At 39.2% G+C, this 7,089-nt stretch overlaps 1 long non-coding RNA gene across 1 annotated transcript; it reads right to left on the bottom strand.

The window, feature by feature from the left end:
• Positions 1–1,044: 1,044 nt before the first annotated feature.
• On the bottom strand, positions 1,045–2,576 carry LOC115169967 (uncharacterized). Its single transcript, XR_003870946.1, has 2 exons — positions 2,414–2,576; positions 1,045–1,431 (listed from the first exon to the last, which is right to left on the bottom strand). It is a non-coding gene; the product is annotated as an uncharacterized LOC115169967 (long non-coding RNA).
• Positions 2,577–7,089: the final 4,513 nt, after the last annotated feature.

Raw genomic sequence — 7,089 nt, 5'->3', positions numbered from 1 at the left:
AGGCTGCTCACCCAGTAGATCAGGGATCAGTGGAGGGTGGTCGGAAACCTCCGGTATTGACTTTTTTTTGTTCACCTGAAATTGTTTTAGTAATAATGGCCTACTTTGTTACATAAATGTCTAACCTTTACATGAGTTAGCTTACTTGTAAACACTTTGAAATTATATGAAACTGTTGGTTTGAAGTTAAGCATTTAAACTTGTTTGAATTGTTAAGTTAACTATTATTCAAGATTAACTTGTTGATTAATCACAGATCACAATCGTGCAATAAAGAGGAAGGGAATCTGTCTCTAATTGGTCTGTTGTATTCTTAAATGAACATTACATTTCTGTTCAGTCATAAGCTCTCCAATTAGTCTTATTTCATTGTCCACATTTTTTTAGGATATCAGCCATGTGAACCCGTTTTGTAGCTGATAATGGCATGCAATGCCAATGTAGCCATAGGTCTACAGCAGTGGTTCCCATCTCCAGTCCTTGAGTTCCCCCAACAGCACACATTTTGTAGCCCTGGACAAACATACTTGATTCAACTCAGGGGGCCTGATGATTAGTTAACAAGTTGAATCAGGTGTGTGTCTGCGGCTACAATAAACTGTACTGTTGGGGGTACTTGAGGACCGGAGTTGGGAACCACTGGCGTACAGTATTAGCCTTATGAGCATTTGCAATGCACCCTTTGACATTGTGCATCTGAAGCAGAGAATAGCATAACTCACACAGTTTACATATTGTTCAACTATACATTCTCAATTTGTTTTTAAATGATACCAGTAAACAATGTATGAGGCAAACCATTATACTACATTTTGTACATGCCTTGTGCTGACTTTTTTTGGTGCAAATCGAACTGTTGTAAACTAGGTTATGAAATGTGTGAAATCACTACTACCAAGTTCAAAGCCAGGTACTTTTCTCCAAGAAGGTCTGAGAGGCACTTCGAGGTGCCACTGTGATAATGAAGATTGTTTGCCTAAGACTACCACAACAATTGTCATTGTCTATACTAATTGTGTTTTAAATGGTAAAGAAAGAAAATAGTGAGGCTAAAACATTTAATGGGGCTAGGCAAAGCAGAGATGACAATACTTTTAATTTCACCCATACAACAGTCTATTAAAGCACAGTATGTTTACAATATCATAAGCAATAGTCTTTTACACATTCCAAATTAAATTGTATATATTCATATGGTTTAAGGGGGCACTTTTGTCATCATGACAAGGTGACTATGTGCTACTCAAATGGCACAACAGAATCGTTCAGATTGACCAAAGCACAGCATATGACCATCTCGTATAACTGAGGGATGTCTCCTTTCATAACTGGAAAAGGACAAAGTAGAAACTGATGCTGCTGCAGCATTGCTCATCTTCACAGTGGGAATCCAGTTGACATGGGTGTCTTGATAGAGGTCAGCTGGTGAACCTACAGTAGTACATAAACAAATGAAAAGCACACCTGATGTTAAATATCACTTCTTCAGGTCACCTATACCATCAGTGCTCTTAATTATTTGGTTGTGTTTAACTCCTTCAGGTGTTTGTCATAAAGATTAAATATATTGTTGGGTTTGAACCAATAGTCAACACAGCAGGTTGTCCTATCCCCTCGAGGCCTTTGTCCTATGCTGTAATGCCCATAAATGTTTCCTCTTATGAAGTTCTCAAATTATCATTGGGTTATCATATTAATACGTTTTTTTTTACTATAATGTCCTCCAGGCTATGTGGATGTCATATTGTATAATTTGCTTCTCCCCTTTTCATGGTCATGGCTAAAAGGGATCCAGCTTTTGTCAAATTAAAGACTTATTTGACATTTTGTAGCAGATTAGTAGAATTAGGTTAAGGTTAGGAAAAGGTTTAGCTAATATGCACAAAAAAATACTTTTGACAATTTGACAAAAGCCTTTTAACCAGGACCCCTTTTTCATAGGCCTGGATTGTCTTGAATGCAATCATCTAATGTGTTTTTTTTTTGATCTGGTGTCAGTAGAGTAGCCCTAGGCTACCATCTTATTTTTAAAGTTTCTGCTAATTTCTCCAGTAATATAACGTGTTGTAGAATTGAATGAAATGTTTATCAAAGGCCACGTTTTTCCTGTGTAAATGCCACTACACGCTTACTAATAGCCTAAATTATGACTATCCAATCTACTCATCACATTAGGAATTGTAGGTTTACATTAGTCTGCAAATGCGATGATAGAGGCATGCAATCCTTTGTTATAAAGGTGAATTTTTGTGGTGAAAAATAGCTTCCCCAAAACTTTAAACGCACACTACACATGCTAAATGCTAGACTACAAGCTACCTCCTGTTGCTAGCTAATTTTGTCTAACTTAGTGTTGTTGTTAATATTTGGTTAGCATAACAGCTAAACTCGAAATCGATCAAACTTGACTTACCAGTGATGAAATGATCGTAGCAGACCGGTTACTTGACAGCTGTCTGGGTTCAGGTCTTGACGGGCAAAAATACTTATTTGCTTTTCAGACAGTTCTTGAGTCTTATCTTGGTGTCACTAATGGTGTTTCACGATTGGGGGGAATCTGTAAAATATATATATATATATATTCCTTGTCTTTCCTGCCTTCGAACAGCCAAATACTATACAGAAGGTGACCGTGGTCATGAATCGACTAGTTTTAGGCAGTGTTATCATGCAGTTTGCGGTAGCCACTCTGCTGTGGTCAGAATAATTAATGCAGTGTTCTTCCAACCTGGCCGCCAGGAGGCGTCGTACGTCAATTGCGAACCCTCTATATGTTACGTTACGAATGGAATAGCGGCCATACAATATCATATGAAGTAATGTGTCGTACTGTACATATTGGAGGACGTATTGCAATAAACGTCTTGCCCTGAGAACAGGCTGCTTGATGCTTCGTTTAAGGTTAGGGAAAGGTTAGTTAAAATGCTACAGTTGTCCCGACGCGACTTGTACCTTTTGGATTGCTAGAATGTCGCGGTATACGTCCACCCCGACCAATCTCCCTACTTTAGTTTCTAAATTAAGCGATCCTCACTATATGAGCCACGTTCCAATTCTAACCAACTGGGTTAACCCTATTGACGCGATGCGTATGGTGTTTGCCTTTCACGCTGGGTCTCTATCTACAATATCATACTAAATGGAGGTACACAAAAATGTGTTCCAACCCATACTTCTTTATGGGTTGGAGCAACTGAACGTAATAGGCCGTTTTTTCAAAAGAAGAAGTTGCTTATGTGTCATCGATATGAGTCAGAAACAATTATCCTAGTTTCAAAAATTTACTACAAAGTGTAAATACGATAATTTTGGTCATAAAGTCAGTCTCGTCCAAAACAGAGATTTGCGAGATAATTAGGAAAACATGTTTTGTCACAGAATGAAGGGTATCGCAACAGTTTTCCCTGGGTTGGGTTTATGTCAATCCTGCCCACAGCTGGCAGAACCCAAGTAATCATACATTTGGAGCGCAGAAGCATGCGACCTGATCAGATCATAATGCCCATGGTCAATTTTGTTTGACATTCGATATCCCTTATAGGCTAGTTAGGGACCATCCGTAAATTACACAATGTACATGGGACAATATTTAAAATGTCAAGAGCTCCAAATTTCAATGACTTAACCACAAACCAACTATAAATTGTAGAAATACAAATATTGAAAGCATTAAATGAGAACTAAAAGGTGTGCAACATGAAATTATTGTCCCATTTTCATTGTGTAATTTATTGACGGTCCCTGAGTAGCCCCGAAGTTGAACCAACTTTGCCACCTTTGCACACCTGCTGGTAAAATACAGGTAACCACAATAAAACAACAAAGGGTTTCTATAAACATATTTATTTTTCCCAAATAATGTTTTCTGTACATGTTATACACAATTCTTATATATTACATATCATTTCAACACAATTGTTTATTTTTTTTTAATCAAAATGGCTCTAACACCATCCTATCTGACATAACACTACAGGAACCATACATTAGCCCCTATTCCACATATAGCATCTTACTGTAGCTAAATGTTCCGCTATTCAGGGGCATCTGTAGTGTGTATCATATTTCACAGGATATTAGCTGGACCCCCCTTGTTATGTTATAGTTGGAGCACTTGGCCCATGCCCTCAATCTGCTTATTCCCTATCGAAGAGATTCAACTGGATTCAGTGTCTATTCAGACCAAGTGTGTATTGGGAGTTGTAATCTGGCTACTGCCATAGAGACTTTTGAAAGGATTTTCTCTGCATTTTTTTAAATAAGTACAATGATGAAGATTGTAATGAGAATGGACATTGTTAAGAGTGGAGTGAGATGACAGGCTGATAATTTGATCTTTAATAGAAAGGGATGCTATCGGGGGGTGTAGTTTTGTCTGTGATACATGGATCAATTGCCATTATACTGTATAGCAAATGCTAACTTTTCAGCATGTGTGGCACAAATCCAATGTCAACAGTACCTATATAACCAATAGTACCTTTTTAACCAATATATTATTTTGTAATTTGGGTGAAGTACTCCTTTAACATAATTTGGAGGTATTTTGTTCCAGAACGCTCGCAACACTTTCAGAGAAGTGAGGGGTAATTGTCCCTATTTGAAGCTTGAAGTCCAAAAGCATGGTGGTATACATACAATCTATTAAGTAACCACCACTCAATGATCTTCAAAAGCAGGAAGATTTCTTGACAACTTACATTTGGCATTCTTTGTTGTCCTTCATTGTGCAGGTGAGAATCAAGTATAAAATGAATATAATAAACAATATAGATTATTATTATAAATAAAGCATCTTTCAACAACTTGTTTTTGTCTTGATTTTGTCATTACACAAGTCATTCAACAACAATATTCTGGTGATTTAAATTAACACACAATTCATGACAAGAAAAACGACCCTAACATTTCAGTAAACATTCTTTTTACAACTGCATTAGCTCTAATGCAAAGGTTTAGCAACTGCAAAATGGTGCTCAAACATGCCAACAAACGTAAATATAACAGATTTTACCCTATTCCATCATTCCAATGGCTAACCAACAATTCTTTGTGAAATGTATCTCTAGCCTAGCATTAGCTTTAGGTCAGCAATACTGGAGCAGCTCGCTCATGTTGCAGCCAGACCGGCAGCACACCCCAGCAGGCCCCACGTCTCAGTGGTATGGGTGGACACGTACCCCAGAGGGACAATGGAAAGCTACATCTCCCCCTGGACCTGTGGAGGTGTGCTGGGGAACCCTAGATGGTTCTGCTGGTCTTCTGTTACACTCTCTGTGGATTCCTGGTCGTCTCTCTGCCTCACCACATCTCTGCCAGTCTCTGTCTCTGAAGTCTTTAGGATGGCAAACTAGTCGCTGTTCAGCCAATTCAGAATTGCCCTTGTAGGAGGAGAACTGAATAAGGCATAATTTACAGTTTAGGCAAATGTCAGTTAGCTTGGTTGAGAAAAGGATTACATTCACCATAACCTCCATTCTCGTGCTTTTCAGTATAAAAATACATGTATGACTTTTGGATTCCACTAAATTGAACTCACAAATGTACATTGTGAATGTACAAACAACAACATCATAAAACATGTGAAACAAGCTATTAGAGCAGGGCTATCCAACCCTGTTCCTGGAGAGCTACCATCCGGGAGGTTTTCACTTTCACTCCAACCCTGTTCCTGGAGAGGTACCATCCGGGAGGTTTTCATTCCAACCCTGTTCCTGGAGAGCTACCATCCTGGAGGTTTTCACACCAACCCTGTTCCTGGAGAGCTACCATCCGGGAGGTTTTCACTCCAACCCTGTTCCTGGAGAGCTACCATCCAAGAGGTTTTCACTCCAACCCTGTTCCTGGAGAGCTACCATCCGGGAGGTTTTCACTCCAACCCCAATCTAGCGCACCTGACTCTAATGATTAGCTGGTTGATAAGCTGAATCAGGTTACTTACAACAGGGGTTGGAGTGAACCTACAGGAGGGTAGTGCTCCAGGAACAGGGTTGGAGTGAAAACCTACAGGAAAACCTATGGCTCTCTATCCACCGGATGTGTACCAAACTCACTAAAAGTGGCAGTAATAAAGCCTCTCTTGAAAAAGCCAAATCTTGACCCAGAAATTATTTAAAAAACTATCGGCCTATATAGAATCTTCCATTCCTCTCAAAAAAAATTGAAAAAGCTGTTGCGCAGCAACTCACTGCCTTCCTGAAGACAAACAATGTATACGAAACACTTCAGTCTGGTTTTAGACCCCATCATAGCACTGAGACTGCACTTGTGAAGGTGGTAAATGACCTTTTAATGACGTCAGACCGAGGTTCTGCGTCTGTCCTTGTGCTCCTAGATCTTAGTGCTGCTTTTGATACCATCGATCACCACATTCTTTTGGAGAGATTGGAAACCCAAATTGGTCTACATGGACAAGTTCTGGCCTGGTTTAGGTCTTATCTGTCGGAAAGATATCAGTTTGTCTCTGTGAATGGTTTGTCCTCTGACAAATCAACTTTAAATTTCGGTGTTCCTCAAGGTTCCGTTTTAGGACCACTATTGTTTTCACTATATATTTTACCTCTTGGGGATGTCATTCGAAAACATAATGTTAAATTTCACTGCTATGCGGATGACACACAGCTGTACATTTCAATGAAACATGGTGAAGCCCCAAAATTGCCCTCGCTAGAAGCCTGTGTCTCAGACATAAGGAAGTGGATGGCTGCAAACTTTCTACTCTTAAACTCGGACAAAACTAGGTCCCAAGAAACAAAGAGATCTTCTGTTGAATCTGACAATTGATCTGGATGGTTGTACAGTCATCTCAAATAAAACTGTGAAGGACCTCGGCGTTACTCTGGACCCTGATCTCTCTTTTGAAGAAGATATCAAGACTGTTTCAAGGACAGCTTTTTTCCATCTACGTAACATTGCAAAAATCAGAAACTTTCTGTCCAAAAATGATGCAGAAAAATTCATCCATGCCTTTGTTACTTCTAGGTTGGACTACTGCAATGCTCTACTTTCCGGCTACCCGGATAAAGCACTAAATCAACTTCAGTTAGTGCTAAATACGGCTGCTAGAATCCTGACTAGAACCAAAAAATT

The sequence above is a fragment of the Salmo trutta genome, chromosome 31 (assembly GCF_901001165.1).
Source record: "Salmo trutta chromosome 31, fSalTru1.1, whole genome shotgun sequence".
NCBI lineage: Eukaryota > Metazoa > Chordata > Actinopteri > Salmoniformes > Salmonidae > Salmo > Salmo trutta.
The sequence above is the reverse complement of the archived record's forward strand: the minus strand, read 5'-3'. Positions and strand labels throughout refer to the sequence as shown.